Raw genomic sequence first — 26,627 nt, forward strand, 5'->3', positions numbered from 1 at the left:
GGTGGGGAGACGGGCGGAGCCGCGGGGTCACGGGGCAGGGGCGCTCCGCCCGCCGCCACCGCCTCCGCCCTCCTGCCCGCGGCCCCCGCGGCGGGCGGGAACGCGGGCGGCCGGCCCAGCCCCAGGGGCCCCGCGGCCCGCTCAGCGCCCTGGGCCCGGCCCGAGCCGTCCGCCCGCCTGCCGCCCGCCCTCCTGCCGCCGCCCCCTCCTACCCCGCACATCCACAGCAACTGGATCCGAACAGCTCTGCCTGCAGTGCCCACGCACGTTGTGCTTTGCTCTTCCTACAGTCTGGCAATGTGGCGAACCGGACACAAACCGCCTGTAGCAGGAGCCTTTCTAGGCCGTGCAGTCACCCACCAAGGTGAACCGTGGCTCCTTTTTACCAAGCTTCTGCCTTAGGCAGGTGCAACATTAACAGTCAAACTACAACAAAAAGTGTGTGCTGCACCCAGGACTGCTGAGGCTTGTTCTGCCTTTCAATGAGACCTTGGAAAAGAACTGCGTGCCTCCAGCTCGCTCTCTCCTGCCTCTCCTTTGAGGCAGTTTGCCTAGTTGCATGCTTGAAAGGGATGCTGGAACGGCATCAATGTTACACATACTGCTTGATCTTGAGGGGCCCCTTTTACTTGAAAATTGGATTTGATTGTTTCACTTTTATTCCTCCCTAACACCCTATGAGACAAAGGCAACGCTGCTGTGAAAACAATCACATCAGTTACCTCATGGATCTCACACCTCCATAGCACATCCACTTCTTGTGTATCTATGAAACCCAGCTGTGGTGGTGTAGTTCACTGCCTTGTACAACCAGGGGATCTTTGGTTGTGTGTATGTATAGTATGGGGCATTGCCAACTAGCAATAGTGTGAAAGAAGCATAGTATTGTTCTGTATGATGCACTGAGACCCAGGAGGTATCAGTGATGACGATTCCTGCAGGATCGTTTTGTAATCACCTCATTGGTACCTCTTCCTTTCAGGAGGAGAAAGTGGGGAGAAAAAAATCTTAAACCTGCTAAGGAGGCAAAGAGCAAGTTAATGATGCTCGCTTCCACCAGAAAGTGTTACAGAATTCCAGCATAGCAGTGAGGATCCATACTTTCATTCACCTGCTCCATTTTGGTGTGGAAGCCTTTAAAACAACAATGCAGTTCTTATCCCAGAACAGTCAAGCCCCTTCAAAGAACTGCCGAAGGACAAGGCAAACACACAGTTTTTATGGTTCATCAAACCAAGTAATATCCTCCTTCACCAGCTATATTTGCAGTGATATAGAAGCATCTCACTGTATGTTTACTCTTCCTTTTGGGTCACACTTGTAGATATTCAAGGGTTGCTACTAACACTTCAGCTTTCACTTCAAGTGTACAGTTCCTGAAGCCATTATCACCACTAGAGTTTCCACTGGAGTGATTTTGGATTTGTCTGCATTCCAAGCTTCTCAAACTACTGGAAAGTAAAGATCTACCAGTAACTATAAACAAATAAAGGACAAAATCATGGGTCAACTTTAATGCTAGAGTAAAGCCAGGTAGCTCTAGCAAAATTGTAAACAATGGAGCTGGCAAAGGGGTTGCTGTTTTCCTCTCTTTGAGGAGTTGGGTAACATTTTTGCACAACCACCAAAAATTTCTGGTTTATGCTATATAACCTTACTAAAGGCTGAAAACAGGGGTAAGAAATACCCAAAACTATGAGCCAAGAGAGTTATCTGAGGCAAATTTGGCCTTTTATTAGTTAGTAATTAGTTAGTGCTAAATGCTGAGGTGACAGGGAAACCATGCAGTTCCTGTATCAACATCAAGGGGTTTTTAATACTATATTTAATACTATATTTATATCAATCTCTGCAGTCTGATTCGGAAGGTAGCTCCCTCTGACAATTATGCATACTATCATGCCTGTTAGACCGCTTGCATTTAAGTACAAGAGAGCATAAAAGCACACCGACAGGTTTCTAGAAAATGTCACTTGACTAATTTGGTCACCCTGACTAGCAGCACTGAAGCTGACCTCCATCAGATCATGTTCGTAGACGTGTGGAGTAAGCTCAATACAGACTTCCAGGAAAATGGCTATCTCTGTCCTATAGATTGACAAAACCCAAATTGACTGTGGGACACAAATACAATGATTGCCTCACCTTTCTACATCATTCTTGTGAAATCCTGTCCTTAAAGCAACAGTCAGTGAAGCTTACATGCTAAAGCGATGTACCCACATGGAACTTCATCTGATACCTCCCACAGCTGCAAAAGAGAAAAAATAAAAAAACAAGTTAACAAGCAACAGAAGATAGGTGAAATATTAGAGGAGCTTTCACAAAACACTAAACGCATATCCCACACTTCTCTTAGACTCCACAGGATACTCTGCAATTGATTTCAGAAATTCCCTGGAAAACAGAGATGCCAAAACCAGCAATTAATACCTGGAACATCCTAGACTGCAATATACTTGTATTGATTTAAAGCTGATTTTTGTGGATTTAGCACTTCATAAGCAAAAGGGCTTATCACTGTTTATACATGACTGCAGACTTGCACAATCAGTGAAATAATAAATTAGTTAAATAGTTTTATTTAAGCACTGTTTTCTCATGTAGAAGTCCTGCTGTTCTTGCAGGCTATTTTCATGGAATTGCACACTTCCAGCAGCATTTCTGTGCTACCAAGGAGAGTTACAGCTCTTCTGCTTGCACACTCATTTTAGGCCATATCATTTGTTTTATTTCTAATGCTTTCTGTCACTGACAATTCATGTTTTGGAGCACAGTGAAATCTAATTATGACTTACTGGGCAATTTCACCCGAAAAAGACCTCAGTTTTTGAAAAGGTTTCATTTGAGATAGTGGTTTGAAAGCTCTATAAAAGCATTCTTTTACACATGGTCTTTATATGCTGCATTAACAATTATAGAGTAGTATAAGAACAACTGCTTAAACACTTAAAATCAGTTTTCTTTAAAGAAAAAATTGAGTGACTGTTGGACACAATACCTATCATAACTGCTGGATTTCGAGCTGACATTTCCCAGACTGGTATGTCAAAGAATGAATTATTAGTTGTGGGAAAACTGAGCATGCTCTAAACATTTCGGAAGCAAAGACAGTGTTTAGGAACAGCTTTTAAAAAACATTTACATCATCAGTGGTAATCTGGGGTAAGTATTTTATACATGAATAGGCTATTGACAAATTATATGGCTTTCCTTCTGATAAGAAAACAAACATTGAACTCACTAAGTAACAAGCTTTCCCTTTTAAAACTAAATTAATTAAAAAACCCCAGAGTTTATAAATGTCTTTTAGTCATCAATAACAATGATACAGTGGCAAAAAAATTTACTTGGAGCAGAAATATGTAGATTTTATTCCTGACTCTGAGGGAATTTAAGCTTACATTTTCCAGCTCTCAACTAGCCTAACTTTTAAGATGTTACCCAGGAGTCCGGGAGTTAGACTTCTCACATACTTTGTGTTCTGCTTTGCATAAGAATATAAAATCAGAACAAAAGCAAAGACAACTATGATTCTATGGTCTAATGTGTTCACATGGTTACAAAGGCTTTGAAGGTTCTGGTCCCCTTCTCAGGGTCTGTTTATTATTTTACAATTACTGATTTAGTCACAATTAATCCATGCTAGGGGGACCAAAACCTGCTTTTTGTCTTTCTATTACCACATGACTGTCCTAATTACTAGGCTACAAAGTCAGACTTGATTTATTTTGCCAAATAAATTGCAACACTTACTTATAATAATAAAAAAAAAACAACCCAAGAACTTATTTTTATTAGGTTCCTAACTTCAGTTCACTCAAGAAAGACAACTTCTCTAGGTGATCAGGGTCAACAATACAACAATTAAACACTATGAAAAAGCTGCAGCACCACCTATTGGGGTATGTTATATTTGCTGATTATTAGAGTTTTTAAGTTTTAACAGTGTTTTGTTCTTTGTTGTAATAACGTAGTTATAAGGAAACAAAACCATAAACCCATCTAAAGAGAAAAGTAGTTTCCAAAAAGAAGATGAAGCAAATATGGGACCTGAGACTGTTCATGAACAAAACTGGAGAAAAAAACTTAATGGTGTAAACTGTTTTCTCAAATTAAAAAAAAAACAACAAACCACCAAACTCAGAATGGCACAGTAGGCACAACTACAAGAAGTAGTGGCAAACAATTGCAGGAGGGGATGACTGTCCTCAGAACAGCGCGTAAACAGTGACTCAAAGGAAATCAGGGCAACTTGATTATCTACCAACACCTTCCCTCCCTTGGGAGTCTTTGACATGTTGCCTCTGGGTGAAAGTGTTGGCATGAATCATAGAATCATTTAGGCTGGAAAAGACCCTTAAGATCATGGACTCCAGCCACTAACCCAGCACTGCCAAGCCCATCACTAAACCATGTCCCTAAGCACCACATCTACACATCTTTTAAGTACCTCCAGGGATGGTGACTCCACCACTTCCCTGGGCAGCCTGTTCCAAGGCTTGACAACCCTTTCAGGGAAGAAATTTTTCCCAATATCCAATGTAAACCTCCCCTGGTGTACCTTGAGGCCATTTTCTCTTATCCTATTGCTTGTTACCTGGGAGAAGAGACCCATGTCACTACAACCTCCTTTCAGGTAGCTGTAGAGAGTGGTAGGGTCTCTCTCCCCTGAGTCTCCTTTTTTCCACGCTAAACAACCCCAGTTCCCTCAGCTGCACCTTACAAGACGTGTGCTCCAGACCCTTCACCAGCCTCGTTGCCCTGCTCTGGACACGCTCCAGCACCTCAATGTCTGTCTTGCAGTGAGGGGCCCAAAACTGAACACAGGATTCAAGGTGCGGCTTCACCAGTGCTGAGTACAGCGGGATGATCGCTTGCCTCGTCCTGCTGGCCACACTGTTTCTAATACAGGCCAAGATGCCGTTGGCCTTCCTGGATACACTTCTGGCTCATATTCAGCCAGCTATGGACCAGCACCCCTGGATCTTTTTCCGTCAGGCAGCTTCCCAGCCACTCTGCCCCAAGCCCATAGCGCTGTGTGGGGCTGGTGTGACCTAAGTGCAGGACCTGGCACTGAGCCTTGTTGAACCTCATACAACTGGCCTCAGCCCATCAATCCAGCCTGCCCAGGTCCCTCTGCAGAGCCTTCCTGCCCTGCCGATGATGATCAACAACCTGAAGTTCATTACTGTGGTTAATTGTTAAAACCAGGAAATACAGGGTTTTATAGCCAAATTAGGATCCTCCCAGGGCCAGTGAACAATCTAGGCCATTTGAACAGCTTAAAGAAGAAGAAAAAAAATTAACTACTAGAGAAAGAAAGGGAATTGTACAGAGATTAAGGTGGACTGCAGTTAAGAAAGACAACCTAAAATGGCTTATCTACTTTTAAGTCCTCTCTCACTGTCATACAGTGATTGCTTTTAGGAGGCTATGGTGTCTATAGAGAAGAGGTAAGTAATTCTGGTAAATACATACCCAATGTAGAGACTGAGGAAATCTTGCCTTTTTTTTCTTTTTTCTTCTGTCAAGCAGTCATATCTTTTCTCCTTTTTGGGCTTGCAGATGACTTCCCTACCTGCTGCTCTTACACCTGGTCAAGTTTTTAACTCACATCTTGTTTCATGTTTTGAAATGTTGTCTTCAAGTCACAAATATGAGACTTTGCCATTTCTCCTGCCCTGCTTGTTATTGCTTCCTTAATATCCTTACAATATAATGTGGTTTTCCAGAACCACAGAACAATCACTATGCAGACTTTAATGCTACCTTGTTTTGAACCCAAACAAATGCATGCTAATGCAGTGTAACTATATAGGAAACTTCGTACCCAATGTCTGGTGAAAATACTGTTGTCCTGCTACTAACAGGTCATAGGCCTTATACTAACTCCAAAAGACCCCAATCTTCATTTGTCAGACCTGTTGTCGGCCTATGTGAGAACTTACCCTGTGAACAGGAACTCGATACCAGGTGTCTCATGCTGTTAACTCATGTTTTAAGTGTGGGATAATGGCAAGGGCCTTGAAGCTATGGGTACAGGCAGAAAGCAAAGGCCCCCAAACCATCAGTGACCCACTTATGGTCAGTTATTAGTCGCTGAAAATGTGCAACCTTGAGAGCTGGGAGAAGGCTGTTTAAAGAAAGGAAGAATCACACCAGGAAGGTTAAAAGCAACAACAAGACAAACAGTTAAGCAAGGGCAGGGAAAGAGAAAGAAAATGTCAACTTCAGGTCTCCATGGTGAAGACCTCTTGAATTTGATCACTTTGACAACTACCAGTGACCTTAGTCATGTTCTATTGATAAGGCATCAGCTCTGTAGTATTGTATACTCACAGCTAATTTAGGATGAAGTTTTAAGGACTGACTGCCTTGGGTATGTAGTGATAATGACTGATAAAGTGTGGGAATGAATATGTAGTGATAATGACTGCGAGAACTAATTATCAAAGAGGGTCCCCCGTGCAGAGTCAGCCAAGTCACGACAATCACACCAATATGGCTACATGCCGTGCTCACTTTATTAAACAAACAGGTCATATTTATAACCTAAACCAACCGCTCACACAACTTTACACACAGGTGATTGGACAAATGTTTCTGGTCACGCGGGCGTCCGTGTCGCTGATCGGTGGGCATGCTGCAGGCGCCTGATCAGAGTGTGCCGCTGAGAGTGTGTTGATTTCGCGGTTCCCAGGACTTGCTCTGCACCTGGCTTCTTGTTTGCACATAGCTTGTTTTCTTTCTCACACTGCTTGTTCCAAGGACAATTTAAAGTTGCTCTGCAGCTTCAACTAACAGGCCTGGGTTGTCCAACTTGGTCCTTTAAAAATCCCTCTACATATCCCCCTTTTTACTTTTGGACAATCCATGTCTGTTTCACAATAGATGTTAAACCTTTCTTCAAACAAGAAAATAAAAAGCTAAAAATTAAAAACATTAAAACAATGATTATAACAAAGCGTATTCCTTCCATCAATAACATCTTTAACCAACTTCTTATCCCGAATTCTCTCAACCATTCATCAAAGGGATTATCATCAACAAGAATATGCTTTATGTTTCCCTGCAGTTGTGACAACTTCCTGTGCATCGATATGGAATGATTGGAAAGGTTCATACAACATATCCCTTCAAAATCCTCACAACTGTGTCCATGTGCTAATAACAAAAAATCTATTGCAGCTCTATTTTGTAACGTAGCATGCCTAATACTATCTACATCAAGCAATAACGAACTTAAAATCTGCGATGTAAGATTAAATTGTTTCTCTCCCCAGCACGCTAACCTTCATATATTCTTAGCATTTAATGCTGCCATTGCCCCTGGCATAAATATGGAGGCTAGGACATTTGCTATTACGGAATGTAGATCAACTCGGTCATTACATGTTTCATCAAAGGTGCGCAGTGCCCTCCGTGATCTATGATATTATTGAGTCATTTTTAGTAAGTCTTTCATATGTGGAGCAAACAAAGTCAAACGCCCTAAATAACATGGTCCACCAACAGGAATCAAAGGAATCCCTGGCCACGCTCTGTCCCCACATATCAGAAAGATTCCCGGTGGCAACTGATAACCCCCTGATACATCTATATGGAAACCCCCAGTTTTCAATTCACCCTAAACAGGTGAACTGGTTAGATTTTGAAACCCTGTATAAAACCCCCGTTCACCTTGACATGTTAGCCATAACTGCCACGGGTCACCAAACCAAATTACTCCAGTGCCATTCACGGGTTGAAGTGCTGATGACATGTGGGTACAGTTTGCCATATCAGTTGCAGTAACATTAACGTATTCAACAGGTACAACGCTAGCCAATGAGTCTAACTCCTGCAAAGGTAAATGATGTGGCTGATTTAAATTCTCAATAACCGTCTTCTGCCACGCTGCATTAAGCATAGAAGGCCGAACATATTGCTCATTTGGACTCATACATGTACTGTTCTGATTGGAAGTCATATCCACTGTTTTAACATTCCAAAAACCATCAAAATTTGTTTCATTCTTTTGCAGGGGAATACCAATTAAACAAGTTCTAAAGGGGTTGTCTGCCTGTTGCAGACTTAAACAAAAGTCTGTTACCCCCGTGATATTTGCCCATGTCACCCATATGTTTGTCCTAGGCAAGATGTCAAAAATACTTTGGCCAATGGGTAAAAAATTCATCAAGACATTAAACCAAGTCCACCACCACTCAAACACGTTTACTCCTACAATTTCCACAGTTTATTTATTATATATATTTTTTTTTTTTTACATTCCACCCCACAAATCTGTGCTTTCACAGGTTCTTATGGTGTATACTGTCTCCAAGCAGCATGGTATTACAGTAGTCATATGTTTTCTCTTGCTTCATGCCCGGTTACTAATCAAACACATACACTCTTTACACCATTTACATTTAAGCTTTGGCTTACAGAACCGTTTTACCCCACATAGCATACATTGGCATAATACCTGCGGGTTACATCCCTTACAACATAATTTATTCTGTCTGCTCGCTCTGAGTCTTCTCTTCCATCTTCTGATCTTGACATACAGGTTGCACAAACTTGCTAGGGACCCATATAGGTCCTTTATCTGTGGAGATACAAAAATAACCTCTACTGATAAATAACACCGGATTAGGTCCTTCCCATACACCTGAAGCCATATTTTTATACAATACATTCAAATCAGGAACTGTAATTGTTTTTTTCCCTCACGCTGTTTGGTGATGTATAACAACAGGTGGTCCCTCTCTATCCTCTCTAAGGGAGAGATAGTTTAAGGTAAACAACATCTTAGTCAACCGTTTAGTTACATCTATGTCCTGCGGTACTTTCTGTCTCTGAAGATAATCCTTCAGGGTACGGTTTGCCCTTTCAACAACTGCTTGCCCCATTGGGGAGTGAGGAATCCCTTTAACGTGTTTAATTCCCCAAGTTGTCATAAACCTAGCAACTCGTTGACTACTATACGCTGGACCATTGTCTGTCTTTATTTCTACAGGTACTCCCATGACAGCAAAACAAGACATTAAGTGTCTCTCCACATGTAATGCCTTTTCACTGGTTTGTGCAGTGGCCCATATAAAATGAGAATAGGTGTCCATTGTGACATGCACACACTTGAGCTTCCCAAAGTCAGGTATATGTGTTACATCCATTTGCCAAACCTGAAGTGCCTTCAGACCTTTTGGGTTAGTGCCCACCCCTAAACCATGTCCATGATGACTACATTGAGGACAGGAGCAAACAATACCCTTTGCATCTGCTATGGGTATTTGATACTGTCGATGTAAAGACTTTGCATTTTGATGAAACATCTCGTGGCTGTTACAAGCTTCTTCAAACTTATTTGTTGGAGGAGTTATTGCCAGACAGCTGACTGCTTCATCAGCTCTAGCATTACCTTCGCCCAAACCAATGGTCCACTGATGACTTCTAATATGCATAATACAAAATTCATGTTTTCTCTGTCGAAGAGTACTATGCAGTTGTATAAACATTTCACCAAGATGTTGGTTCTTTGTCTCTCTCAACAAGGCATCTTCAATGCGCTGTACTACACCAACTACGTACAATGAGTCTGATACTATGTTTACAGGTGTATTGTTCCAGCTTCCCAACGCCTAACGTACTGCTTTCAGTTCTAAGGTTTGAAGGTTGTCCCATGGTTCACCGGTGATCATGTGTTTCTGCCACTGATTATCGGATTGCCAAACACACGCAGCCTCCTTCATCTTTCGCCCTGCATCTGTGAACACCGTTGGCCCTTCAGCTGGTCTTTTTGAGCATAATATCTTGCAATCCACTGGTAATGTTCTAACAACTTCCAGAGAGGTCCTTTTGGCCGGTTGTTGTGTACAACACCTGTATAACCCATCAAGGCTTCCTGTATGGCTGTTGAATGTCTCAGGAGCCACTCATAATCATCACCACGGACTGGAATACTGATATCTGCCGGTTCAGTCCCATCAATTTCAACAATCCTGTCTCTTCCTTTTCTCACCAAGGCCGCTACTGCTTCAGGACGACTTAAAATACAATGTCTGGGTTGCAATGGCAAAAACAACCACTCTAAAGCGATCGCCGTATTTTCCCCCTTTTTCTTTGCCATTGTAAAATAACGGCAAAAGGTGAAGTCGCAACATTACAAACCAAAAAAGATAACGGATGATTCACCATTCGGCGACCACACCAGCCAGTCTGAGTCTTGCGGGACACAACTTCTAGGGCAGCCCGCTGTTCTGGTGAACAAGTTCGAGGACTGTTGGCTTCGGTGCCATGCAACCAGGATCAGAACAGTTGCAAATCATCGTTAGTGAGGCCAACTATATTACAAACCCACTGTAGGTCTCCTAAAAGCCTTTGAGCATCATGCAGATTAGTTATTTGTGTAGTAAGAGTCACCTTCTGGGGTTGGATTTGAGCATCTGAGATGAGCCAGCCCAAATATTTCCATGGGGCTGAATGTTGAACCTTCTCAGGCACCACAATCAAACCACATGATAGAAGGTGGTCAACAAGCCATTTCATTTGATCATCTGAAATCCCTTGTTCAGCGGCCAATAAAATATAGTCCATATAATGATAGATCAGGACGTGAGGCCAACGTTGTCATACCAGAACAAGTGCCCAATCTACAAAAGTCTGACACATCGTAGGAGAGTTCTTCATTCCTTGTGCTAAGACAACCCATTCATACCGTTTGACCAGAGTGGCACGGTTTATTGATGGCAGAGTGAATGCAAATCTTTGCATGTTGTCAGGATGTAAGGGAATCGTAAAGAAACAGTCTTTCAGATCTATCATGACAATTTGCCAATTCTGAGGGATCATTGTAGGAGTTGGAAGACCAGGTTGCAACGCTCCCATCGCTAACATCTGATCATTAACCTTCCATAAATCATGTCCCAGTTATATGCACCAAGATTATTAACCACTACGGGACAAGCTAACGAGATAGTCACCCTCCAAAATAGCATCACGAACAATACTGGACCAACGCTGTAGAATTGGATCTTTTCTCGGGTTCAGCATTGGAGGTGTAGTTGGGCTAACTGGAGGGACTACAGGTATTGAAGTAGTAGGCAGGTTCATTTCAACTTGCTTTTCCAGTTTTCTTAATTTATCTATTATCTCCTGCAAGGATTTCTCTGTATTGTTATCACGAAGCTTCTCCCCGCCTTCCTCCTCAAATTCGTCCGATGATGTTTCAGGAAGAGGAGGATACGGCATCGGACAGCGCTTTTGCCCGCCCCGACGTGACCTACGAGCTGTAGCCACCCTCCGTTTTGGTCTTGCTCCACCCACAGCTCCGATTGGTGCAGCAGGACTCGCTGCTCTGCCTCCCTGGGGAGGCTCAACAGGCTTTTCCGGTTTCGGCTCAGTTATAACAGACCCCCGAGGAGTCACTTCCGGTTTGTCCGCTGTCTTATCTAAAAACTCCTGTACTGTTGAACACGCAGGGGCGGACATACCCTTCATAGGACGAGTATGCCCAACTCCGAAAAATGTAGCCAAGAGAGAAGGCTTAGGTGAATCACCGTTCTGCTCTATTGGCTTTTCTACCACATCTCCTCCCAATGCTTCTATAGCTGCTGCCACTACTTTTTTTTTTCCCACCTTCGTAGATACCAGAGTGTTAACTATCGACCGCCATGTAGCTCCTAACGCTTTAGATTCTTTTTCTTCTTTACCTCCCTTGATCGTAGTACGCCAGAGGCAATTTCCCACTTCTTTCCATTCTGTAATACTAAACAATAACACGGGCTCGGGAATCATCCTTTTTTCATGCCCAGCGAACTAAGGCCTCCACTTCTGTTTCTTTAATGCCCTCCCCTCTCTTAAAGAGGATACTAGTTGAGAGCTTAATTGCCGCATCTAATTCCATCGCGGTCTTCCTGAGTGCTCCCCCTCTCTCAGAGAGGGTATCAGCGGAGAGCCCTGCTGCGTTTTTTTGGTTTTGGTTTTTGTTTTTTGTCACGGTATTCCTCAGTGCTCCCCCCTCTCTCAGAGAGGGTATCAGCAGAGAGCCCTTCCGTGTTTTATTCGTCGCAGTCTTACCTCTGGTGGGGGTGTGATCTGCAGCTCTACACCGAACTCTGGACTCCGCTTTTCGCCTTCCAGGTTGCGCCCACCTCTGACCTCCAGCTCCCTAATCAGACAACTTCCCTTCGGGTCTGATGCACAGAGACTTCCGCATTTAAGCGAACAGCATTTAAGCTAAACCCCATTTAAGTGAACCGCATTTAAGCGACTAAATGGGTCCCTGTTTGGGTGCCAGACGAAGAGGGTCCCCCGTGGAGAGTCAGCCAAGTCATGACAATCACACCAATATGGCTACATGCCGTGCTCACTTTATTAAACAAACAGGTCATATTTATAACCTAAACCAACCGCTCACATGACTTTACACACAGGTGATTGGATAAATGTTTCTGGTCACGCGGGCGTCCGTGTCGCTGATCGGTGGGCATGCTGCAGGCGCCTGATCAGGGTGTGCCGCTGAGAGTGTGTTGATTTCGCGGTTCCCAGGATTTGCTCTGCACCTGGCTTCTTGCTTGTGCATAGCTTGTTTTCTTTCTCACACTGCTTGTTCCAAGGACAATTTAAAGTTGCTCTGCAGCTTCAACAGGCCTGGGTTGTCCAACCCGGACAATGGTAACATATGTCCTCAGTCCTTTAAAAATCCTTCTACAAATTATTAGCATGGCGGGTTTTCTTAATGAATATTAAGGAATGGTATGTTTGAAATGTGTGTAAACTCAAATAGAGTATAGTCTCTGTTGGCAACAGTAAGGACAAATAGTTCCCTAAAGGAATGGGATCCAAGAGCCAAGCATGGTAACATCGTCATCAGCAGATGCAATGGCCTCACCAGTAAGGGCCCTATCCTGCAGCACCTGAGAGAAGTAAGAAGGCCAGGAGTTGTGATGATAGCTATCCCCAGATGAGAGTCCTGATGATCAGAAAGGGTCCACAGTGATAAGATAGGTCCGAGGTCAAGCCTGAAAATTGAGTCAGCAAGTCAGGATCAGGTCTAGAAACAGTAACTAAGAACAGCCACAGCCCAGTGATCTCTGGTAAGTCCATTGTGATGAGGTCCTTGGTCCACAGGTCAGGGTCTGGATCAACAAGTTCCACAGTCAGGCACAAGACTGGCTGTGAAGCAGCTGAAAATGCAGTGCAGGCAGGGGTTGAGGGGGAGAGCCTTAGCTTGAAAAGCAGCTTCCAAGAGAAGGCAAGGCAGCTCTCATTGAGTCTTCTAGATTTATTAAGAGCAGCTTTATCAATGGTTGCTACCTGTGCTCTTTCTAAATTGGCCCTAATCCAGGGAGACAAACCCCCAAGAAAGGGGAAAATGAGATCAGATCTCGAACAGCCTCTGTCCCCTCAACCAGAGTAAAAAGATTGACTCCAGGTTTCCCAGGAGTCTGAAACTAGAACTGTTATTTTTAAAAGAACCTTGATCAATCTTTGCATGGTTTTGAAGGTGTTTAAGGCCTAGCTTCAAGATGGGAGGTGTGATCTTACAGAGGCAGAAATATTTTTTGCAGTTACAGAAAAACTTTTTTTTCTGCTCCTGGAGAAAAGAAAGATTTAAAATACACCTCTCTGTATCCTACTTTCTGCTGTCAGTGAGCTAAAAATATTTTAGTGAATCTAATTCTCTGATATGTGACTGTTCTAGGTTTTTTTGTCAGGGAAGTCATGGTATTAAATTCAGGTTTACTGCTTCCATTACAATGGCAATGTGTGTAAGAATTAGCTGTTGCAGCTTTGAGTGTTGCAAGACTCATGGTCTTTCATCCATGTAGTTCCTCTTCATTTGTTTAAATAAACAGGACTGGAGTTTATAAGAAAATGGTTTACTGTAAGATAGTACCTTAATTCATGTTTGTTTCATCTCCAAACTGAAAATAGCCCTGCAGGGAAGACCCCATAATATTCTGTGTAGCAAAGCGATAATTCAGAAAACCTTTTCACTTGCTACTTAGACCATGCACTACAACAACTTAGCTGCATGCTTGCACCTCCGTTAGGCTAATTTGATTTTGCTGTATGATTAAAATACTAATCCCAACTAAACTGATTTTATCCTTCCTGACTGAAAAACAGAGGAAGCACTGGCAGAAGGAAAAGCAACGAGAGGGTATCAGAGGTCCCTTATTAAACTTAGTGACACTAATGCTCTCCCATGAGTACAATTAAAGGTAAAGTGAGATGGTGGGGCACTATACATATAAGCAAAGAATTGGCTAATAGGAAAGAAACCATTTCAGTAAAACAATGAGAAACCTGTTCCTCTGAGACTTGCTGTGGAACTAACATGCATAATTTTTCATCTGTTTTAGAAATTTTGCAATACTAATAGACCATATAGGAAAAGAAAATCATTAAGTGTCCAGCAATGAATCCTTGCCTATTTAGCAACATTATGAACTGAAAGTAAACCTCTTTAACTGCCTCATGTTTATTCTATTACACTGATAGTCTTATTAGTATGCTGAACAGTCTTAAATAATGTTATTTTATATTCAATTAATTGTGAAATTGTGAATCCTAGTTTACTTAGTACAGTTTTAAAACCAAATTAAATTAGAATAGGAAATAAAATTAGACCATACATTAATACTCAGCTGCAGGTATGACACTGTCTCTGAAGAGTTTATATGTAGAACAGCCCAAACTATGTCATGATTTCTATGCAAACAAATGATTTAAAAAAGGAATATTAACAAATCATACATGTTATAGATCTCCCTTCCTCCCCCCTCCCCTCCTTTCCCTTTCTTAAGGGTTTGCTTGTGTATTCTGGTTTTTTTTTTTTAATATATCTGTGTATGTATACATACATATATTTGTAATAAAAATAAAATGCATCTATAAACATAATATAAATTAATATATTTTTCATTGATTGTCTCTGTGGGAAGATATTCTTTGTATAATCAAAGTGAAACAGTGCTTCTTTTTTATATTTACATGGGAATTAGTCCAGTTTTACACTTTATAACTCACTGATGAATGTTTCTTTCAGTCCACCCTTGACAAAAAAGCTTAGTGACACTAAATGGACAAATGGACACCTGCTTTGAGACTATTCCATGATAGCGCTCTGAAACAGAACACTTGTTCTGGTGGATTTAGAATTTTCCTGTCGTCCTTTTTTTCTTTTTTTTCTTTCTTTCTTTTTTTTTTTTTTAATGGAACATTCAGCTTTTGTGACTATGGAAAGCATGTGAACTTCTGCTGGCTAACTCTTCTCCCAGTCCTTTCCTTTCCTGGTCCAAGTCTTTTAAATTTACAGTGTCAAGTGAAAGCAGTCTGAGTAATATCTGACAATTTTCAATAGAATTAGTCAGCTGTCAGTGAAGATGGAACATAGTGAGATAGCAACACACTTAAATTAAGCTTTCAGAAAACTACTGCATTTCATGTTCAGCATTAGTTATGCACTCATTTGCATAACGCTAATATTTGCTAGCATTAGGCATAGTAAAGTAAGAAGTTCCATGAAGGTGGCTAGAATATTAGGTTGGTACATGATGTGCAGAGTGTGTGAAGATCTGTTTGGAATTATTCATAGAATAATCAAATTTGTTCCAGACATAAGGAAAGCAGAAAATTGGTTATGCTTAATATTTCAGTTGCGTTCAGGTGAGTTTTTAAGAGACTGTATGTGTGTATAAATATTTGCATCCTACCACTTCTGAAAGACAGGAGTGTAGTTAGTCCCTTCTGTCCTTATTTCTTGCAAACAGAGTATTATAAAGTATACACATTCCATAAGAGGATTTTTAGGATTCAGATAATCTCAGGGGATTGTTCTCTGCATAAGAGTTGTTACAGGCTCTGAAAATAGCGATAGAGCTGGAGAAAAAGGCAGACCTTCCAGTCAGTGGGAGCTGAACCTTTTTTCCAATGTTTGAATCTTATCAGTAACACAACTAAAAGCTTTCGGATTTCACAAGCCATCAATATCAGTTGACAATACACAAAGTAACTCCCTTTTGAAAATACATTGCTTCTGCAACAAAAAATTCCCATGACTCCTTGCACTCAGGGAACCAAAACTTACATTCCTGGTCACTGCTGATGTATCTGTGAACCTCACAAGAACACTAGTGTCACCCAGCAGCAGCTGGGACTCCCGGATCTGTAGCCCTCAGGGGGCCTTCACATACCAGAATTGTCATGATAACCTTGGATCTCTGGAGCCTTCCTTTCTTTCAGCACCACTGGGCTGTTAGTTTGGTTCACCCTGTCTTGTGAAACCACGGCCTCAGAAGAGATTAATCAAAATATTTCCAAGTAATTTTTTTTTTTCCTATTGAAAATGGAAGGTTTCATCAAAATACATTGCTATTAGCAATTTGACAGTCTTAATGAAGTATGAATAGGGAGTGTTTCTCAGAGACAGAAAGGAAAGGGGAGGAACAGACCAGAAGAAAGGAGGGAAGGTGGGCAGTAAGGGAAACTAGCACAGCACAGTGAAATTTAAAATTCTCGTAGGATTTCTGTGAGAGTTCTATTAACTCCCAGCTCTTTTGAGTTTGAGCTTCAGGTAAAACTATTTAATAATTACTGCTCCAAGGGGGAAAAAAGAAAAGTATTTGAAAAGAGGTTTGTCCTACAACCTAGGAGAGAATTTGCATAGATTGTCCCATTCTAACTGGATGGAAGTAAGATTTGAACACCAAAATCTTTCTGTAAGGCAAGTACCATAATATGCAGTTCAGTTGCTCTGTTCTCACTTAGATTGCTCTTGTGCTTTTAGTGTGGGAGGGGGACAGGACAGAAAAAAATCCACGTCTTTTTTGCACACTCATACCACTACAGAACAGAAACAACTGTTTGAATGTTAGAAAACTGTCATGAAATAAAAATGTTTTTTTCTTAGGCCCACTTATCATTTTTCCCAATAACTTTGTCCTGTGTTTTTTTTAATGTGTTTTTATTTTATTTTTATCATATCACATTGTTTCTCTATTTCACATGCTGTCTATCCTTTTTTACTATTCCTGCTCTATTCTTAGGTCTTTATGTTTTTCATCACCAGCCATTCTTTTCCTTCTTTTTCTCCCTTTTCTCCTTTCTTGCCATTCTCCTCCTTATGTATTTCCACGTTGTGAAGGAAGGAAACAATAAAGCAAATGCAAGTAAAAACATACTGTTGCATCCATAGGGGACTTTGTAGAAGTAAATGCAATGAGCTGGTGATCTGAGGAAATAACATAAATCAATTAGAATTAAAATGCCAGCCATAGAAAATGCAATATCTTTTTCAATATTGTAACTCAAATATTTATTCAAAGTGAATGAGTGATTACAGTATCTGTTCCCCTCATCTGTCTAGCTTTTAACTGGTACAAAATCCATTTAGTTTCTTTAAATGAAAAATGGATTATATAAAAATAGTGTTTCATTATGAGATTCATTCCTTTGTGAAATAGTTTTATTTATTTGTGAACTAGTTTCCTAACTAGAGCTACTTATAAACACCATTAAAATGAGGCGTATCTGAAAAACATGTACAAATGACAATGTACTGCTGCCAGTAGGCTTGGAGGGAAGATCCTGTGTGACCTGTATTACCCTGAGAGATGTAATTCTTTGGAATTGTTTATATATCAGGGTTTTTTACATGGATGTTATTCCTTCCAATCATTCCAGTCAGACAGGTACTGTATTTACCAGCAGGCCAATCTATTGGTTTAAAATACAAGTTGGAGTAAGGTAAAATGGGGAATAAAATTGCTTCTTCACAAATATGGCGTCAATATCTTTCTTACCTTTATTAACCATTATTAGCTAATTACCTAACTAATAATTAGGCTTGGAGGAAGAGGGTTTGGGTTTGTTTTGGTTTTTTTCCCCAGACAGTCTTTCTTTTTTTTGCATGGTACCTTTTCAGCTAGATTGGCCACTGAACCAGTTAATGAGTAGTCACACAAGTATGGATGCAAGAAAGGGGTAAGAACACGCAGGATGAAGGGGTCTCTGAGATTTTGGTAGTGTGTAATATGTTTTGTCTGAATCTAAAAAGGACCCTTACACAGAAATTATTTTTTAGTGGAAGAGGTGAACTTTTGTATACAATCTTATATCTGAAATTTCCCTGATAGACCAGACAGTCTCTAGCGTGGGACCCTCTCACCAGGGGTCCACAGGTCCTGCTGGAAGCCTGCTCCAGCATGGGCTTCCTATGAGGCCACAGCCTCCTTCAGGCATCCACCTGCTACAGTGTGGGGTCCTTGCTCCACAGGCTGCAGGTGTATATCTGCTCCACCATTAACTTTCATGAACTGCAGAGGGACAGCCTGCCTCACCATGGGCTTCACCATGGTCTTCAAGGGAATCTCTGCTTTGGTGCCTGGAGCACCTCCTCCCCCTCCTTCTGCACTGACTTTGGTGTCTGCAGAGCTGTTTCTCTCACATGTTCTCACTCCTCTCTTTGGCTGCAGTTGTGCAGCTGTCATTACCCCTGCCCATTCCTAAATATTTTTATTATGGAGGCACTACCACCATTGCTGATGGGCTTGGACTTGGCCAGTGGTGGGTCTGTCTTGGAGCCGATTGGTATTGGCTCCGTTGGACATAGGGGAAGCTTCTAGCAGCCTCTCACAGAAGCTGGATCCCTTATAGCCCCTCTGCTACCAAAACCTTACCATGCAAACTAAATACATTAAGGTTTTTTAAGAACTAATTCAATTTACTTGCTGGCAGGAATACTTAGTTTTTTGACAGATTCTTTGTCGATGAGCAGAAATGGTTCCTGGAATGTTTTGAGGAGGTCTAGAGCAGAATAGAGTGATAGGATGAAGTGGTTTAAAAGATGAAAAGTAGGACTGGAACATTTCCACAGAGGCAAGTGAAGAGAGGGGACCTCTCAAACAGCATTACAGGAGAAAGTTTGATTGCAAAAGGCAGTAGCGACATTAGTTCAGGTTGTTGTGATACAGTTGTGCACATTGTGAAATGCCTGTGTCTTGGGTCAATTTGTAAATTAAAAAACATTCTTAAGATAGGATAATTAGCTGTTTACTTGCTCCTAACTTTAGTCAGCCACTTCAAGTGACAAAGGATTTGGGGAGAGGGGGACATCAGCAGGTTTCTTCTCAGGTTACATAATTATTCTTTTCCTCAATAGGTCAAAGTGAAACAAAATATTGTGTTTGACTCAGAGTATTTTTCTTTTAGTTTTTTCACTATAAAAAGAAATTTTCATTTGAGTTAAACTTAAATCTTACTTACCAGTCTCCAAACCAAGAATTTTTCCCATCACTTTTGTGCCTTACCTTTTATGTCCTCGGCATAGTAATTTCAAGTATCTAAAGGGCAGCAGACATCCCTAGATGTTTTGTCCCTGCCAAAGGCCAGAGAGATATAGATTAAATACTTCGTGAAAAAAGTAATATTGTTATTTGGGTGTAGATTAAATTTAAACCTATACTCTGCTAATCTGTCTAGTGCCCTCTTCAGTATTCTGGCTTCTTATTTAGGACAGAAGAGTTACTAGCTACTAGTCGTGGATTGCAGGAAAACAAGCTTCTGAAATGTTATGACAGGTACAAAGATTATTTCTTTTCATTCTTTTCTGTGTTGAAAAAAAATAAACCCTTCTAGAGATGTATAATGATAAAGGCAGCAACCTATGCAGCTTTCTTGCTAGATTTCTTCAACCAAATTCAATAAAGAATGAGTTACGTGAGTTCGTCTTTGCTTTCCCCACTGAGGTGTCAAAATCAGGATGAGTGAATGCATGCTTTGAGAGCACAGATTTTAGGGATAAAAATAGCTCTTACTGGTAAGTTTGCAGATAAGATACATAGGCAGAATATGAGCCAAGACATTAATAAAATAAAATTAAGCTTGAATAGAAGAAGCAACTTTCAGTCTTAGGGAAGGCTTTGTTTGCAGAGTAGTTGGCAGTTCCTTTGAAATAATGTGATTACACTGGCACTAATAGCCATGGTCAGAGGAATTTCAGATTGAAAAGCAAATGTCACAGAACAAAGTAAAACAAAGGTGTTACCAAGTCCCCTACTTTCAAACACAGGGGGATGTGTCAGTGTAAGAATAATGTGCTCAGATCTGCTCAGCAATACCAGGAGCGCCAGACTGCGAGTTTGATCAGAGACCAAGAAATTCTCCTGAGAGGTCTGTTTCTTTATCAAGTTAGGGCTAAGGCAGGTGACTAGCTGTAGCTGAAGGCTTCTCAGGCTGTCTTGATTTTTATACAGTTCCTAAATGTATTACAGAACCATTCTCATAGTGGTAAATGTAACAGTGAATGAGAGCTAAATTTGTTATTTTGTCGAATGCTGTTTTTCAAAGACAAGTTGTTATTATGCTGGCAGACATACACAGTTTTCTGGGGTTATTTTTGTTTGGGGTCGAGGTTTTTGTGTGTGTGTGTGGTTTTCTCCCTATGACCAGAGCTTGTGGTGGGTGGCAGACTCACCTTGGAAACAAGAAAATTGTAAGAGAGTGCTCAGAAGGAAGACATGACCTTCATTGAATCAGCTGGATTTTCCCTAAGATTACTGGTAGGCAAGACTTAGTTTCTGAAGTTTGTTACCATTTACTTGTGCATGTTTCTGTTTGCAGGAGTCTGCAACAGATGCATACAATGCCGCTTAGGTTGGGACTACACAGTAAATTTTAATGTACTGACAGACAGTACTTTCTTTGTGGCCACACGCTTTACTTGCAAATGCAAGCACTTCAGAGTAAACAAAGTCACCTTCTTTCTTTTCCTGCTGGTAAAAGTTCCAGGGTTTCAGCCCGAGAAGTCACTTTCCTGTGAGCCTGGCTCTTCAGTTGGTTACTTTCTCCACCTAAGGAAAACCCAATAAGGCCCTAGTAGTCATCTCTGCACTCGATCTGGAAATTCTGTCCCACAGAGTGGAAAAAAAAAAGGGTTTTCGTGTTGGTGCAAGTGACATCAGCCACCTGGAGAAGGCAGAATGAAGGACCCTATGGACAACAGTCTTCCCCAGACAGCTTTTTCTCCCCAAGTTTCTTTCAAATGCTGTATATGTTAGTCTGTAATGCTACACCAATCACAGTTGTCAGCAGCAGTATATAATCACAACTACCATTTTACGCCAAACACCCAGACAGTATGCAGAGAATTGTAATGAGCTATTATGTATTTATCATCAGATCTAAGAAATACCAGTGACCATTCTCATTTGTTATGTAATGTCTTTGAGTTGCCTTTGAAGAGCAAGTTAAAAATAAGTTACTCAATCATTGATAACGAAAAGGGGGGTTTGTTTCAATTTTTTTGTTGTGTTTGTTTGTTTTTGTTAATGTATTTGCTTTGGAAAAAATGGTGCTAATAGTTACTCCATATATTATTTAAGAATTAAAAATTACAAAAATAGGACCATAGAGTTGTCAAAGAGTAATAATCTGCAAACAAGTTACAGTACTGAAAAATAAACCACCTCTGAAACAAGGGGGTTCTCTGATGTTCAGAAGTTTTCATCACTGTATTGCAGAAGGAGGTACTGGTTTATTAAGATCCTAGCGTGAAAGGCATTTAGACTCTGTAAATTATCCTTTAAAATGGTGTTTGTTAGAGCTAATGCTGTAAAGTGAGAGAGAATAGTCGAGATTATTTTGTCCCTTCACATGCTGGGGACCCCAAGGTGTGCAGCACCTAATGGGCCTCCACTCAGTGCTCAGCAAGCTGTGCAGACGCTGTCCAATAGGTTTTCCCCATTATAGTAATCTGATCTACCCTAGGATTTTTCTTGTAAGATAGCAGCTCTATTCAGTATTTCAACAGTCAAACAAAAAAGGATGTTTGCATGAGAACATCTTGCTGTGCAAGGCCATGCAGGTGGTATAGTCACCAGTCCCAAGAGGGACCTCATCAGACTGGAGAAATGTTCTGACAAAGCTCATGAAGTTCAACAAGTACAAAGTCCTGTACCTGGGGAGAGACAGCCCCATGCACAAGTATATGCTGGGAGCCACCCAGGGCCGCCATGCTGGAGAGCAGCTTTGCAGAAAAGGGCCTAGAAGTCCTGGTTAACACCAAGCTGAATATGCACCAGCAATATGGCCTTGTGGCAAAGGAGTTAATGGTATCCTGTGCTGCAATAGGCAAAGTATTACCAGCAGGTTGAGGGAAGTGATCTTTCCTCTCTGCTCAGCACTGGTGAGGCCATACATGGAGTCCCTGTGTCCAGGTCTGAGCTTCCCAGATCAAGAGAGACATAGACATACCAGACGGAGTCCAGTGAAGTACCACAAAGTTGATGAAGGGACTGGAGCATCTCTCCTATGAGGAAAGACTGAGAGTGGTGGGACTGTTCAGCCTGAAGAAGAAAAGGCTCAGTTGCCCAGAGAGGTTGTGAAGTCTCCATACTTGTGGATATTCAAAAGTTGTCTGGATGTGGTCATTGGCAACATGCTCTAAGTGACCCTGCTTGAGAAGTGGTGTTGGACCAGATAACCTCCAGAGGTCCCTTCAGACCTCAACCGTTCCGTGATTCTGCATTTCTGAGCTGGCTGGGCTGGGTTTACCTCACAGACAGGGGATTGCACAGCACAGTACAGGCCTGGCGGCTTGCTCATGGGAACTGTTATGTGGATCTCTTAACTCCTCGGTGTGCAATGGTCTTCTAGTCAGCACTACTACGATGATTTAACCATGCTGGATTCACATACAAATTTTTAATAGCTTGGAAATTCTTAAACAAATGTGATTGATTGTGATAGTACACTTTTACTCAAGCATAGGCCTTGCAGGACTAATACCTTTTATATTCAATTTGTGAAGTGTAACAATTTATATTTGGAACATATACAGCTTCCAGCAAAGCAGGATACCTTGTTCTAATTGAACCTCTAAATTCCTGAACTATACTTAATTTATAAGAATATGGAACGCATTATTGCTAAACTCTCACATATTACTGTCACCTTTTTTCCCCCCCCCCTCCTCAGAGGAAAGAAATCTGACATGATTTTCCATTTACTGTAATTTGCTCTGTTGTCAGAGGAAGAATATATTAATTTCTTTTTTCTTTTTTTTTCCATGGAAAATCTGGTGAAAATTATTATTTGGATTATGGACCAAGCAGTTCTTCCTTGCAACATATGTGTTCAAGTGTCCAATGGGTTGTTTGTTAACAAAAGAGGGAAGCAGTAAGTGTTGGGTTTTATTCTGAGCTTGAATATAAGCAGATTTTGAGGGTTTTCTTTTTTTGCAGCTTTTATCAGGGTTGTTACTGTATCAAATTTTGTTGGTATTCCCTGCAGTAAGAAGGGTTTAAGAACTTTTTTCTTTCCTGCAAAAAAGAAAAGTTTTGAGACTTAGCATTGCCTTCCCTATATGTCTGATGTGTCTCTGTCCGAGAGATAAAACTGTCACGCTCCATCCTGGCTTTTGTACATTGCAATAGCTTTCTCTTTCCTTAATTCAGCTGGAAGGTATGCAGACATGATATTGGTGTTCAGTTTCCTTCATAAAAATTACAAGTATTGTTGCTTCATCTGATTTTTAGATATCTCTTTTCATTCTCAGAATGAATTACTAAAACTTGAGAATTTCAATTTGCACCTCTTGTTTTTTTTTTCCCAGTTCCACGTGAAAGAATGAATTTTCGGTTTTCTTACTGTTTTGCAATAGAGTGGGCCTTGCATTTCAGTGATTTCCGTACTCTGCAAACTTTTTCAAACTAAGACTTGCTACGTTAACAGGTCTTAGTGGATCATTTGAATTTCTGAACACTAGTTTATCACAGCTCTTATGCTGTATCAGCAAAATACAAATGCAGTTTCAAAACCTGACTTGGGAAATCAGTGGTGAAACAGTGCTGCAAACAGAAGTCTCATACCTTATCCTATGAATATTTTAGTGTTGTTCAGTATTGCCTATTGGCTGAATATACTTAACTGAAAAACATCCATCCTAATACTCCAAGGGTAAATTGCGATAAAAATGACTAAGGAGTTGCTAGAATTAAATGCTATATATAAGTCTACCTGCAGGGAAGCTTTACTTTATGCACTCATTTAGACATTGACAGCCTGAAGATATGGGTAAAGCCATTCTTGAGTTTTGCAGTATTTTCAAAGTAATAGAATTGTGTTCAAATGGTTCTGGAGTTTCCTGAAAGTCAGTTAGTCCAGTTTTATTGCTTCTGGGTATCTGAGTTAAAAATGAATATGTATGAACTAGAAACAAGCATTTTAGGTTTGTATTTACAATGTTCAGGGATTTTCTGACACTTGAAAGATTAAAATGATTTGTAGATCTCTACAGATAAAGTGTACTATGTTCCTGATGTTTTCTATACAAAATTTATTTGCGCTCTAATGGCTTTACACCTATAAAAAGGCAGAATTATTTATATTAACAATACAGCAGTAGCATACATTTCTTTCTAACAATACGCTAACCATTGTCTCAGAGACTTTTAAAAGGTATTATGCATATGCTTTACAAATTTCTTTATACATTTCTCAACATGTTATCTTTTTGTGGATATTTTAGAGCAAGGATAAATTAACTTAATAACTGTGTGCCTTCATTTTAAAAACCTTGACTATTTGTCTCCTGAATAATTGCTGTATTGGTGATCATTTACAAAAAACATTTACAACTCTGCACAGTGAATAGATTGATAAGAAAAAAAAATGTACTAAATAATTTTTCAGTCTCCCAATCTGTGATAAATGATTTTGTTTTAAATACAAACAAGAAATACATATAGTCCAGCACTACAAAATAAGCAGCAATTTCTTTTTCTAGAATGAGTCTTTCTAAATATAGCTACTGCACCATGCTTACAGCTCAGTAAGTTGATTTTTCTTACTATACTTACTAATGTTGTCACTTACTATACCATAAGTGACAATAAAAGACAGTTAGCTCTACACAATCAACCATGTGCATTGAACCAAGACTTATGATGTGATAGTGTAAAGAGAAATATTGTCCATATAAGTTGAAGGCATTATAAATCCTTTTGTAAGCATATAAAATATTTTCTATAGAAATTTCCCTAAGAACTCTAATGCAATGTTTATCATCTACAGGATTTCTTCATACAAGCTACACTTCTAGAAAGACACTTAATTGCAGTGCTACGCTACAACTACAGACAGTGCAGAAGTTCCACAATGACCTGGGTGGTACAACTCAAAATCCTTTCTATTTGTTGAGTCATCAGGGACAGGATGATATTCACTTGTCTCAGGTGAGGCTCTGCGTGGATTTGAAGACACAGTTTAAAAGGGAGCAAGTGTGAATGGGAAAATGAGTAAGCTTCTTTCAATTATATGGCTTGGCTTGACAGGGAAGGAAAACTGTAAGCAGGTGGGATGCTGGATATCATGAACAGAACATTATGATAACTGAAACAAATTGCTACAAATTGGAAGTGAATCTAGAGAGAACTCTTTGGAATATTTTTGATAGGTATACTGCTTGGAATAATAAGAAAATCCATATATTAATATTAATAATCCTATTATGGCCAGCAAAGATTTCAATTACTGCAAAATCATTGCTGACTGGATATGTTGGATAAATACTTTTGAAAATCCTTCACAGCATTTGTCACTGTCTTCTTCTGTTTGTCTGTCATTCATCATTGTGTGGCCTTTATCAGTATAGATAAGAGAGGGAACCTTCTTATCAAATTGATGAAGTTGTTCTTACAGTAACAAGGGCAAGCTGCAATATAAGTCTCTGAAAAAATCTTGGAGTCTTGATGAATACTTCTATTAATCTTCAGTTGGTAATGCAAACAAAGTTTTAGAAAGTGATAAGCCATAATGAGGCAGAGCAGTGCTCCGCTTCCTCCGGTATCCTGCTTGCAATAGTGGTCATTAGCAGGTTCATAACAAAGGATTTATGCTGAAGGAAATGTATTTCTTTTGAGTAACCTTTCATGTTTTAGTGATGTGTGTCTCAGATGCTTCCAGATGTTACACCTCTGTATTCAATAGTCCTGTAAGTTTGTCTAGTCATGTTTTGAAACCACTCTGTCAGCTTCTACTACATCATCTGGCATGGAGTTCCACATCTTTAACTATATATTGTCTTCTCTTTGTTTTGGCCTGTGTGCCTGTTACTATGTATGGTGAATCCTAACACCTGGGTTGGAAAACACAGTGAACACCATATTCATATTCAACCTCTCCACTCATAATTTCGTATTCCTTTATGATTTCCCACTCAGTCATGTATCTTGCAGGCTCAAGAAACCAGCCATTCAGGTTTTCTTTATAGGAACTGTCTCATCATTGCTGATGCCTCTGAGAGAAAAAGACTGGAAATACACATAATATTCAAATTTTTACGTACCATGGATCTACACAGTTAAACAATGATATTTTCTTTTCTTTTTCCTATCCTTTTTTCTAATAGTTTATAACACTTTTTTTTTCTTCATTTGACTGCATGTTGTAACTCAAAGAGCTCTCTCTCACCTGATATCTCAGAAGCTCCAAGCACATCATTGCACAGATAAAACAGATATTGCTTTTTTCAGTGTGCCTCACTTTGTATTTATCTACACTAAATTTTAGCTTCCTATTTTTGCCCAGTTAGTAACATGAATGTCATTTCTGTGGTTCTTTGGATCAGCTTTTGT

The 26,627-nt window shown here is 40.4% G+C and overlaps 1 long non-coding RNA gene across 1 annotated transcript; it reads right to left on the reverse strand.

Annotated features, from left to right (window-relative positions):
* Window positions 1-6,879: 6,879 nt before the first annotated feature.
* LOC308059852 lies at window positions 6,880-25,986 on the reverse strand. Its single transcript, XR_013926458.1, has 2 exons — window positions 12,064-25,986; window positions 6,880-8,593 (listed from the first exon to the last, which is right to left on the reverse strand). It is a non-coding gene; the product is annotated as an uncharacterized lncRNA (long non-coding RNA).
* Between the last annotated feature and the right edge of the window lie 641 nt (window positions 25,987-26,627).

This window comes from Falco punctatus (assembly GCF_963210335.1).
Source record: "Falco punctatus genome assembly, chromosome: 3".
Classification (NCBI taxonomy): domain Eukaryota; kingdom Metazoa; phylum Chordata; class Aves; order Falconiformes; family Falconidae; genus Falco; species Falco punctatus.